The sequence below is a fragment of the Eptatretus burgeri genome, chromosome 7 (genome assembly GCF_056783735.1).
Source record: "Eptatretus burgeri isolate ZD-2024b chromosome 7, Ebu_testis_v1, whole genome shotgun sequence".
NCBI classification, from domain to species: Eukaryota; Metazoa; Chordata; class Myxini; order Myxiniformes; family Myxinidae; genus Eptatretus; species Eptatretus burgeri.
In genome coordinates, this window is record NC_140967.1 from 72,000,077 (window position 1) to 72,012,644 (window position 12,568).

Genomic DNA, 12,568 nt, shown 5'->3' on the forward strand with positions numbered 1-12,568 from the left:
TGCAGAAATGGCCCTAGTCAATTTGGCCCTAGTCAGGCTACTAAATATAAGATTAGCCCAGATCCCCCATTAAATGCATGTTCAGCCAGGCTGTTCGGTAAATGGATGTTACATGTGTGTCAGGAGGTGTAGGATGCATGTTTATCGTTCGTACAGTGGTGGTGTACCGAGAGCTTCCTCTTCTTCCTTCCCCTCTCCGGCCAATAGGCCCCGCCCAGTCGGCTGAGGGGGTGTGGCCTGGAGAGGGAGGTGGAGCTGGGGGGAGGAGTTTGTTGGCTTCAAAAAGGGGAGGAGCCGGTGGGCAGCGAACGGAGCATTCTGGGAGTAGTTCAGTTTTTGGGAGAAGTACAAAAACTGCAGTCGGTTTCGAGGCGAGTGTGTGCCGGGAAAGAACTGGGAGGACGGAGTTGGACTGTGGGCTCGAGGCGAGCAGAATAAGAAAAGCCAGCGGTGATTCTGAGGGAGAGGACCGGGCTGCTGTGTGAGTCTGGAGTCGGCTTTAATAGGAGCCCCTCGAAAGGGGGCTTATCTCGGTAGGGACCCCCTCGAAATCCGTAATCCATAGTTCCCTAGTTAAGAACAGGTTGAAGATTAATTAATACATTGTCTTGAATGTTTTGCTTGTGTTGTGTTCCCCGATGTTCCCCAATAAATCTGGCTGATTCGTAAGAAGTTGTCGCCTTGGATTAATTCGTGTCGCGTCGAGGAACGATCCGTTCGATTGGTATATAAAACCAAAATGGTTACAGACTGGCAGAAAATGCTCGGCATCTGACAAAACCAGTCTGTAACCGGGGTCTATTTCCCAAACTGGTAAGGTCCAGGGGTACGTTGGTATCGCGATTGAAGACGCGTGACCTGAGGCATGTGACGAGCCAGCCGGCGTTATAAACCCCGGAGATGGCGGTGGTGAGGGTGGTGCCAAGAGTCGGGTGAGAATCCCGCCACCACTGAATCCTCAACAGTATGTATGTATGTATATATATATATATATATATATATATATATATATATATATATATATATATATATATATATATATATATATTTATTAGTATAAATTTATATAAATAAATATATTCATTTATGTGTATATATTGATTATTTCTTGCAAATTTGGTCAGCACTTTTTTTTTATAATCTGTTCCAGTGCTTTGGATTTCCATTTTCATCTAATGTTGGTCGTGGTCCTCAGCATTAATATTGAAGTGGATACATTTTTCCAGCAATCCCTTTTGGAAATTGACTTCCTGATCATTTCTTGGACCTTCAGTTCTGTGGACATCACACCCTCCCCCCTTCCCCACTTTTTGTTTCCCACCCTTCTGACAAGGTCAGAGATGGGAGAGATGTGCAAAGACGAGGAGGGGGGAATTGTAATGAGCTCTGCCCGATAATCTGTCCACGTACCTTTGTGTTCACGAGGTTTAAAAAAAAAACCATTGAACATTTAGCTTTCATATTACATAATATATCTATTCCTCATGATATTATCTCCACCTGATTGGATCACTACTGTGATTGGCTGAATTATGTTGCCGTGGCAACTATCTCTGTAACTTGGCTTGTGTCTGATATTTCAAAAGCAAATTTTGCTTTCATATTGCATAGATATATTCCTCATGCCATCCAATAGGTGGGGGACCGACAGTATTAGCTCTTTGTACTCTTTGAAATGTATTTTATTTTGTTCTACATGCTGAACTTATTCCTTTTTTGACTTAAAAAAAAAAACATTTATTTATAACTTGCACTGTTTGAAGTACAATGGTAAACATATTCTTTTCAAGAATGTGTTGTGTTGAGGTTACTTTGAGCAGAGCCATGTTTTTAACAAATCTTTTGGCCTTGGATTAGAGTATTAACAAATAAATATTCCATGTCATTTAATTAACAAACTTGTTTCCCCCTCCCCATCAAAGCACTAACAGCTCCAAACACGACTTTTCCTCTTCCTTTGTAGTGAGGGGAATAAGGAAAAACATCGTTACATGCTGGACAAAAGTGCCAATTTTTTTTTGTGGTTACCTATGGACTTACTTAATAAAAAAATCCCATGCTCCCAAAAAATCTGACCATATTTTCATGTGATTATGGGTCAAAATCCAAGATGGCGGCCGAAACTTTTTTAAAAATCGATAAATAATTATAACTTCACTAATATTGGTCGTAAAAAATATGTGTAAACTATCTATTTGTAGGTAATGATGCGCAGGGAGTCGATTGGAACCATCAGATTTGGGATTAGATCATCAGGAACTAGGATAATGGTCACATGTATAAAAAATATGGGTCGCTCGATACGAACATTGACGTTTCGCGAGACACATTTGTTATATGAGACGTACTTTGCTGAATACATATTTTAATAAAAACTGAACCATTATATCATGTGCATGTGTATATGATGTACACTAATGAAAACAAGCAAGTTAGCTCTTTTCGCAATTGCAGCTACACAGGTCAGTACTGTTCAGCCCAGATTTGATACATTTGCAGATGTGACAACCACGCTCGGATTTACAGCCACATTTGATAAGTTCAGTGCAAGCTTTTGCAGCTTCTGGTATTGTCATCCAAATTGGTTCTCATTGGTCAGCCTGTAGACTCCATCCAAACGCTTAAGGCGACGATATGATAACGTGGGCCTGCCGACTTGCTGACCAAATTCCAGCCTGAAGGATAACTCTCTTGACATGTTGTACCAGTGCATCCTGCAACAAAGTAGTATGTACATTGATATAAGACAAACTGATTGGGTATACACTAAATTTCAATCTTGCTATTTAATTCAAGCATTCTGCATAATGCCCTTAGTACTCAGTACCTTAGTTTGTGGAATATTTTCAAGAGGTCTGCTTTTCTTGGAGAACAACTCCCGCCTCGCATCGTTTGTCGGCGTCATTGCTTGTTTTGTCATACATGACGATTGTGAAGCGTTCAAGGTGTTTAAATTGCGGCGATCCAGTATCCAACGTTTCAAAAGGATGATTCCAGATGAAGATGAAGGCTTCAGTAACCAAAGGGTAGCTTTTCCATGATTGCCAGGCACTTTTTTTGCCCTTGCGGAAGAAATACAAGGTGGTATCACTCCCTGAAAATGCGTGGAATACAGGAAGTGCCCGAGCGATCCTTTCTCCAAGGCTTACAGATATGGCGTTGATGCTGTGAACACAAAAGTTTTTGCCAACGCCAAATGCTTCACAGAGCTCCAGGTCAGGTTGCAGTTCCAGCAGATCGAAGAAATGGTCGACAAGGATCACAAGCACATCTGTGTCAACCGTACGCACTTGTACTTTCTTGGCCCCGTGCTGCAGAGCATGTACAATAAGGAGCACAATCCTGCTGTCTGCTTCTTCGTGTGTGCAGTTTGACATCATGTGACTTGTGCCTCTGGAAACAATTGTAATGCCATTCGTTATGTAGATGCCTTTTTCAGCAGGCCAGTCACCATCAGCCACTTTCTTTGTCAAAAATGAGAAGAGTTCATCTTTATTGGATGAATCGAACAGGAAATCGTTCCACTTGGAAGGTATCTTTGTTCTTGGATTGACCTTGAGGCGCACACCACTGCCTCTTCATTCTCTTGTGGATGCCTTGATGCTGCTTGGTAAGTATTGGTCCCAGGCGACATCTCTCCTGTCTCTGACATACTGTAGCTCACGCAAAAGAAACGGCAAGAACATAGACTGTGCGTAGTCATCAAAGGTAGTAGCAGCTGACAAAGTATGGGCTAGGACGGCACCATCAAATATCTTACAGTCCACTGTTCTTGGAAGTTCGTCTTGTTCACCTCATTCGAATACTTCAATGCACCTAATCAAATCTGACTTGGTGCCCGTCCGAAGTTTTCCATGATCCGACATACTGGGAGGGTACAATTGATTTTCATGCGAGAAAAATATGTCGATCTCCATCCCGCTGTTGATTTGCGATGTACAGTCGACCAAAAAGGCTTGCGTCACTTCGAATGGCTGTGAGCTCTTTCGTTTTGGAGGTTTTCTTTAGTTTTGGTGTTTGGAACAAATGCAGTTTGTTCTTTTTTTATTGACTCGTGAATAGACTTGCTTTGTTCTGTGAAGACCTCCTTAAATATGTTGTACTGAGCATTTCCAAGAGCTTCTAATCCTTTCATAGCATTAGGTACTTCCTGGTCGGCGCATTGACGTGTATGAAGAACCAAGAGTTCTTGGCAGTCATCGGAGAATGGATTTCCATACCCATTGATCGTCTGAATGAGGTTGTTTGTTTGCTGCTGGAATAACTTCTGTGCTGACAATCCTTCGTCATGATGGTGGTACAGAAGATCGGCATCGTCGGAAGCCAAGTATTCGTTTTCAAAAGATGTGACCACTCGAGCTTGTTCAGGACTAGCGATCATCAATCTCTTCAAGGACTCAGGTTTTTCAGTCAGTCCGATAGTTTGACAGTTTGAATAGGTACGTCCCCTCCTCGGCAGATTCCTCCATGAACGTTACAAGTTCAACAAATACTCTTGAATTGATCATTTTGGCTCGTTGATTCAGCTCACGTTGGTCGGCCCAAGTTGGACTATTCTGTCGCCTGTAACCACGATAGTCATTTCGGTACTTTGTCAGACATTCTATATGGTACTTGAGTTCATTTGAGACCAGATCCCCACATAGTAGTTTTTGCAAGTACTTTGCCGTCTTGCATTTCGGTGGCCATTAACTTTAAATTGTACTCTGCACATTTAGTTGCATATTCATGTAGTTTTCTGGGGCCACTCTCATCACAGAATAAACAAGTGTCCTTGCTTGATCCCGTTGACTGTCGCTTTGATTGCTGGGATGCGCTGGTACCTGGAGCTTTTTGATCGTCTTGTTGTTTACGTTTTTTATTCAGCTCTCGTTCAAGTTTACTTTCATTAAACGTTTGGTGGCATGCCCGATGCCAAGAAGCATTGTTTTCTGCAAAATATTCTGGGGTGCCATGTTCGCCAAAATCAACATCGACCGGCAATGCACCTATCTCTTCGAACTCTCTGACATTGTCAATATAGTCCTTATAGACATCGTCAGCATTGCGGTTCTGTCTGTTCTTTGGACATGAAAGAGGTGAAGTGTATCTACTGTTCTGGCAAATGACACAAATTGTCCAGTCCATGGTGTGATGTTTCACTGAACAGTAGATTCTGGGCTGTTTACAACCTGTAACAAAGAAAATAAACATTATCCAACCGCCACACAATTAGTCCGGGAGCCAACCGATCAAAATTAAAAAAAAATTGCCCGGTCTGCTATAAAATTTTTGTGTTGATTTTCATAAAGAGACACCCTTTGAGTATATGAAAACCAATGTTGGCAATGGTGAAACTCTTGCGCAACAACACAGTCAACACTTTTGCGAGCCCCCTCTGATAACAAAATGTTGGCAAAAGCGAAGATGTAGGATGGGGGTAGGGGTAATTCATATTGTCCTAAAATCATAACCACTAAACCTATATACACAAATGACCCCTCATATTAAAGAGGAGTTCATTTCCTATATCACAATTGGTGTAGATTTAACCTACCTTCAATGGACAAGGTTATATGTCAAACAACAAAAGATTTATGTAACTCAGAAATGCTTGACTATCAATGGGGTCAGGAACAAGAACATACTTTTACATGCCATGGTTTTAAGGAAGATAAAATTAGAAATGGATTAACACAATATTGTGACATGAAACATCCTCTTCAGAGGAAGAGTCACTCTCTGAAACAACTCCACCACATGAACCTCTCTGACCAAGGCATATGCATGTCACTCAGCAAGGCACAGCAGCCTTTTTGCATGAACATCGTTTCAGACATTTGGATAATTTGCACATGCAAGACACCGTTTTGTCTATGTTTGGCTTGGCTGGCTTAGACATGAGAATTGGGACCAGTTTTCCATTGATAAGGGTTCTGCCAAATGTTGTGGCTGGGGAAGTGCTCGGTCACTGAGATGTGCACGTCTATACAGAAGCAATTGATACAATGCTCTTAAAACAAGGAAGTAAAACGCATCTTCTGTTGCTGGCAGTGACCTAAGGTCTAATTTTGAAGAGACAAACATATGCTGCCTGAGGGTATCCAAACAGCTGAACCCTTTTTGGCCATGCAGAGCAGTCCAGTATACTCTGGCCTCATCAATGACACATTCTGTTGCTGCCATTTCACTATCTCTTCCAAAATCAACAAGGTGGGGAAGGTTTCCTATCAGTCCCAGAGAAACCTGTGCCGCTCTTCTTTTCACAGGAACACAGGCATCATCCCAACTGACTGGAAGAGGGGCCTTGTTGTCCCTCTCTGGAAAGGGAAGGGTGATCGCCAAGACTGCAAAAACTACCGAGGGGTGACGCTGCTCTCAGTGCCGGGCAAGGTCTTTGCTCGGATAATTCTTGATAGGGTTTGCCACCATCTGCTTGAGCACCAGCGTCCAGAGCAGTCAGGCTTTACACCAAAGAGGTCAACGATTGACCGTATCCTTGCACTTCGTGTCCTCACCGAACACAGACGAGAGTTTCGGCAGGGGCTGCTTGCAGCCTATGTTGATCTCTGTAAAGCGTTCGATTCAGTGAATCGGGATGTCCTCTGGAGGATTCTTGGTCTTCGTGGGGTGCCACCGAAACTGATCGATCTGATGTCTGAACTCTACTCTGGTACTGAGAGTGCTGTGAAGTGTGGTGGTACCATCTCTGACTTATTTCCAGTTGTTACTGGAGTTCGTCAGGGATGTGTACTTGCCCCCACACTTTTCAGCACTTGTATGGACTGGATTCTAGGGAGGATGTCGGAGAGATCAAGTTGCGGTGCATCGTTTGGCAATGTCAAGATCTCAGACCTTGATTTTGCAGATGATGCAGTCATCTTTGCGGAGACTTTAGACATCCTCTTGGGGGCCCTCGAGGTGCTGAATGAGGAGTCGGAGCCGTTGGGATTACGGATTTCTTGGGTCAAAACTAAGATCCAGGCTTTCGGTGACATCTTGGATGCTGCTGTCCTGTCTGTGTCTGTTTGTGGTGAGGATGTTGAGGTCGTGGAGAGATTCACTTACCTTGGCAGTGATATTCATGTCTCCGCAGGTTGTGAGCCGGAGGTCAATAGACGTCTGGGTCGGGCCTGGGGAGTCATGGATTCACTGGATCATGGGGTGTGGCGCTGCCGGTACCTGTGCGGGAGGACGAAAGTCTGAGTCTTCAGGTCCTTGGTACTTCCAGTCTTGCTCTATGGGTGCGAGACTTGGACTTTGACCAAGGATCTGAGACGGAGACTTAATTCCTTTGGTACCAGGTCTCTTCGGAGAATCCTTGGCTATCGCTGGTCGGATTTTGTGTCCAACGAGCGGTTGCTGAGAGAGACTCGGATGAGATTTGTTACCTGCATAGTCCGTGAGCATCAGCTGCGGCTGTATGGACATGTGGCTCGTTTTCCTGACGCTGATCCTGCTCACCAGATTCTCTCAGCGAGGGAGTCTCATGAGTGGGAGGCCAGTGGGCCGACCACGTGCCTCATGGTTGCAGCAGGTTGACCATCATCTCAAGGAGATGGGGATGGGCCTGGCATCTGCCTGGGGGATGGCCAGACGGAGGCCCCTGGAGTACCGGCGGAAAGTGGACGCAGCGACGCGCTGTTCTGGCACATGCTCCCATACCTGACCTGACCTCTTCTTTTCCCCTTCTGAATGGGTAGCTCACTGTGTCACATCCACACAACACATATGTGCACAGAAGTGTAGCTGCGACATCAAGAGGATTTTCTGGTACTTCTTGCTCAACACTTCTACCAGCTCATGAATAGGTAGGTATTGATTCTGCCGTTGTATCCAGAGTTCTTGCAATGTGTTCAAGCAGCAGAAGTGATATATACACAGCATAATTATGTCTGTATCTGTTGCATGCACAACAGCTCGATGGTGATCAAGATATTCCACACAATACGCAAGATGAGCAATAATCCTTGTGTCTGCCTCTTCATGTTCTTCACAAGGTAAGTCCAGAACTGAACTTGATGCTGATGTGATGGAAAGAGTGTGACCTTTGTTTTCCATCATACTACCAAGAATGATGGTCACTCCATCCGGAATAGCTTCAGGACTCTCACAAAGGGAAGTGCCAATGAAGTTCTGAAGATTTCCTTTATTTCTTGGATTCTTCATGAATAAATTCCAGTCCGGAATTTCTAGACTCTTGGATGGTGAGAATTGTCTTGCCTGGTCTGTCTGGTTTCTCCTCTGCTGCTCATCACCCTTCAAAGTATGGCTATCATCAAAATCATCCTGATCACCAATGATGTTGACACAGTTGCACATTTCAGGTTTGAACTGAAGGAGCTTGCGAAGATACAGCTGGGGAAGTTCACCAAATGTTTTTGCACCCATTTTTTGGTATTTATTTACAAATGCCATTGTGTCTACCAGATAAACTGTGTATAGGTCACTCTGTGGTAATGATGGCAGCTGTAAAACAACATCCTGCTCAGCTTCAGCAATTAGCACTGCCACGAAATCAGACTCGTTGCCTTTGCGCATTACAACCCCCTGTGCTAAGCGTGGATCAACCTCAAACAGGGATGATGGATAGTCTGTCCACTCATGGGAAAATGCAATCTGTCTTGTGACTGGGTCGGCATCTCGATAGAAACACAGCACACGTGTAGTTGCAGTCTCATCTTGATAGATCCTGATTAAACTCTGTTTCCTTGATGGTTTTGATTTCTTCTGTGAGGAGAAAGTTACCAGCTTCAGTGGTTCAATCTTAATAGAGACCACCTCTTCTGCTTTCATAATGGCTTCCATGCCCTTAGCTTGAGCATGGACCAAGTCTTTTGAAGCAGCCTTCTCACTAGTTGCTCTATTGAGCAGAACCACTTGGTTGTTACACTGGAATGGGTTTATCATCTGCTGGCATATCACTTTCTTGATCTCCTCAACATGCATATGTTCTTCTGTTGCCTGCTTCTGTGTTTCTCCATGATGAGTAGATTCCTGTTGGCCTAGATTAGCCATAGACTTTATGTTCTCTGATACAGCTGTGAGAAATGGTGCTGTTTTCACATATTTATCTCGAGCAGCTGGTGCCTGAGATATGCGTTTGAACAGAGATGTCTTCCCTTCATTGTTGTATGTCTGCTCCAGGGCCATGTCACTCCAAACACCATTGAATTTTCCTTTGGAAGAGTGAACTGTGAAGTACCCAACCTGGATCCAGCAAACCTTAACCGAACTGTGTTCAATAGAGTAAGAGGATTTTGGGGGTAGGGGTAACTTTGGTTGACAAAAATGTTAATTTTCTCTTTAAAAATTGATAGAACTCAATCAAATTTGCTGTTTTAATTAGCCATGGATACCATGTTCATATCACATTAAGAGAAATTAGTATTCTAATGCAGCATCTGCCTATGATAAGAAAAGTTCTAAAGGCCATCTTCAAAAAACGTTATTTTTAAGGCATTTTTCACAAAATTATGTACTTTTACGAGGTTTACTTTCACAAAGGCAATTTTTTTTGTCATTTTACAATGCACTGATTGAATTCTTACATTTAGTTCACATTTATTTTTCATGAATGTGATTTTTTAATTTTTTTAGAAATTTTATTGACAATTGCTGTTTTATCAAATTTTTCAAATCTTCCTCAAACAAAAACGGCCGCCAAAATTTTTCGCAAGAGCTTATGAATTGCCAACATTGGTTTTCATGAACTGCAAACATATATCTAAACATCCTGGGGGTGTAAAATTTTATAGCAGAGGCTGTAAGGTCCAACCCTAAAACAGCCTCGTACACAGGTTGGCTCCCGGACTAAATATACAATTACTTCCAGATGAATCTTCTATGAGGACATTAGACAAAGTGAAATATGCATCATCAAATTATCAATTTGCCTACAAATAAACGCATGATATAGGAAAGATGATAGTGAACATGTACACAACTTATTTGAGCGCAACAAAAAAGTCATTAAAACATGTAACGTAAACCATCAATTTTCATATTGAGCGACCCATATTTTTTCTACATGTGACCATTATCTTAGTTCCTGATGATCTAATCCCAAATCTGATGGTTCCAATCGACTCCATGGGCATCATTACCTACGAATAGATAGCTTACACATTTTTACGACCAATATTAGCGAAGTTATAATTATTTATCTATTTATTTAAATTTTCGGCCACCATCTTGGATTTTGACCCATAATCACATGAAAATATGGTCCGATATTTCGGAGCATGGAATTTCTTTATTAAGTATGTCCATAGGTAGCCACAAAAAAAATTTGGCACTTTTGTCCAGCGTGTAACGATATTGCCCCACGATGGAGCTAATTCCCCTCACTATTGTCGTTGAAGCATAATTTTTTTCATCCTGTACAGTCCTTTATTGCAATCACAGAATCCAAAAGTTCCCTTGAGTGGAATATAACTGCTAAAGAAAGGTATTTGTTGGTGTTTTTTTTTTTTTTGTGGTATCATTGCTATGAATCACCTTCCTTTGTTTATAGCAACGTTCTGCATTTGTTCCCATTGACATGTTTGGAACAAAGGTTCCAGGTGGTTCCCTTCCCTAAACTATCACAAAGAAAATATATGATGAACTTTGTTTTATCAGATTCCACAGAAACAATCAACAGCTTCAAGTTCTTGAGTTCTGATGTCATTGTGAGTGTCATTCCTCAGATAGATTTCAAATATGGCATCCTGTCTTCCAGCATTAGTTGGTGGATGGTAAAGTTCCCATGTTGACCTTTGTATCCTGGTAAAATTTAAAATTCCTGTCCTAACTGATTGTTGGAAGAGCGATTGCAAACCACCCAGTGTCATCCTTGTCAAAAACAGCTTCGTCAGCACCAACACTGTCAAGGGTATGATACGTGTCATCTCATCTCACTTGGTGCACTATCACCTCGCACGCAAAGCGGGGTTAAGCAATTGCTTCTCTGTCTGTCTGTCTGTCTGTCTGTATCTGTTTACACACGTCGGTCTATGATCGAGGGACTACATAATTAGGGTACCCTGTGAGTACAGGGTACCCTATTGTTTTTCTTCTGTTTATTATTACGCATTATTATTATTATTCTTCCGCCGGCATTTTGCACCCTTTTTCGCTTTAAAAATCATTTTCTCTGGAACACTAAGTCCGATCGACAGGAAATTTTCACCATAGTATGTATCTTTTTTGATAGCACAATCACGTTATAATTATGACGTCATTGGTCACGTGGTACGGTCGCCATCTTGAAAAAAGCGATAAACTTTGGACATCTGTATCTCGGAAACCGTGCAATGGAAAAAATTTTCGTTTGATACATTTTACTAAGCTCCCTATGGGGAACACGTGTGATTTTTCGTGACGTCATAGGTGAAGCGATATACCGGTGAAAATTCGTCAAGTAGAACGCCATATGGGAAAAATCTGAAAAATTCTGAGCATCATCTACGCCAAAAATCACTGACGAAAATGTTTTTTTTGACGTCATCGATGACGTAATTCGGCCGCCATCTTGTTTTTTAGTGTTTTTTTTAAATCTTCTTCTCCAGAACGGCTATGCAGATTAAGGCGAAACTTTACACGCACATTCCCCCTGAGGTCCTCTTTCAAGTTTGTTAATTTGTTGTTGATACGTCACATGGTTTGGCGGCCATCTTGAAAAAACCCTAAAACCTTCAAACATCTTCTTCTCCAGAAGCGCTGGTCCAATGAAGGCGAGATTTCAGAACTATATTCGTGACATGTATGCGATGCAAGTTTGTTAATTTCAAAGTGATAGGTCACATGGTTTGGCCGCCATGTTGGATTTAAGAAAAATATTAAATAAAGTTTTCTCTGGTATTTCATAAGCCATCGAAGCGAAAATTTGCAAGTGCCTTCCTCGCTCAAGTCTGCATACATGGTAAAAAATTTTACCTCAGAAGTCACATGGTTTGGCGGCCATCTTGGATAGAAAAATAGACTTTATCCGATTTACACAAAACTTCACACACTTGTTCGGGTCGACGATGGAAAGCAGAATTTAAATTCATGATATCCTCGGTCACAAGGTTCGGCAGCCATCTTGGATTGAAAATGAATAAATTTTAAAAATCTTCTTCTCCAGAAGGGCAAGACAGATGAAGACGAAACTTCACAGATATATTCCCCATGAGGTCCTTTCTCAAGTTTGTTAATTTGTTTTTGATCGGTCACATGGTTTGGCGGCCATCTTGAAAAAACCCGAAAACCTTCAAACATCTTCTTCTCCAGAAGCGTTGGCCCAATGAAGGGGAGATTTCAGAACTATATTCGGGACAGGAAGGCGATATAAGTTTGTTAATTTCGAATTGATAAGTCACATGGTTTGGCCGCCATCTTGGATTTCAGAAATATATTAAATAATGTTTTCTCTGGAACCGCTTAACCAAACGAATCGAAAATTTGTAATTATCATCTAGCAGGCAGTATGCACGCTTGGTAAAAATTATGATGTCACACGTCACATGGTTTGGCGGCCATCTTGGATTGAAAAACGCACCTTTACCGATTAACACGAAACTTCACGTACGTGTTCCAATACCCAGTTGGAAGCAGAATATACATT

General features: G+C 42.1%; 1 protein-coding gene and 1 pseudogene across 4 annotated transcripts in view; one reads left to right on the forward strand and one right to left on the reverse strand.

Annotated features, from left to right (window-relative positions):
- SLC7A5 (solute carrier family 7 member 5) overlaps positions 1-12,568 on the forward strand; it is a 96,014-nt gene that overhangs the window by 15,253 nt on the left and 68,193 nt on the right. The gene's annotated exons all lie outside the window — the stretch shown is intronic.
- On the reverse strand, positions 2,676-4,381 carry LOC147023520 (uncharacterized; annotated as a pseudogene).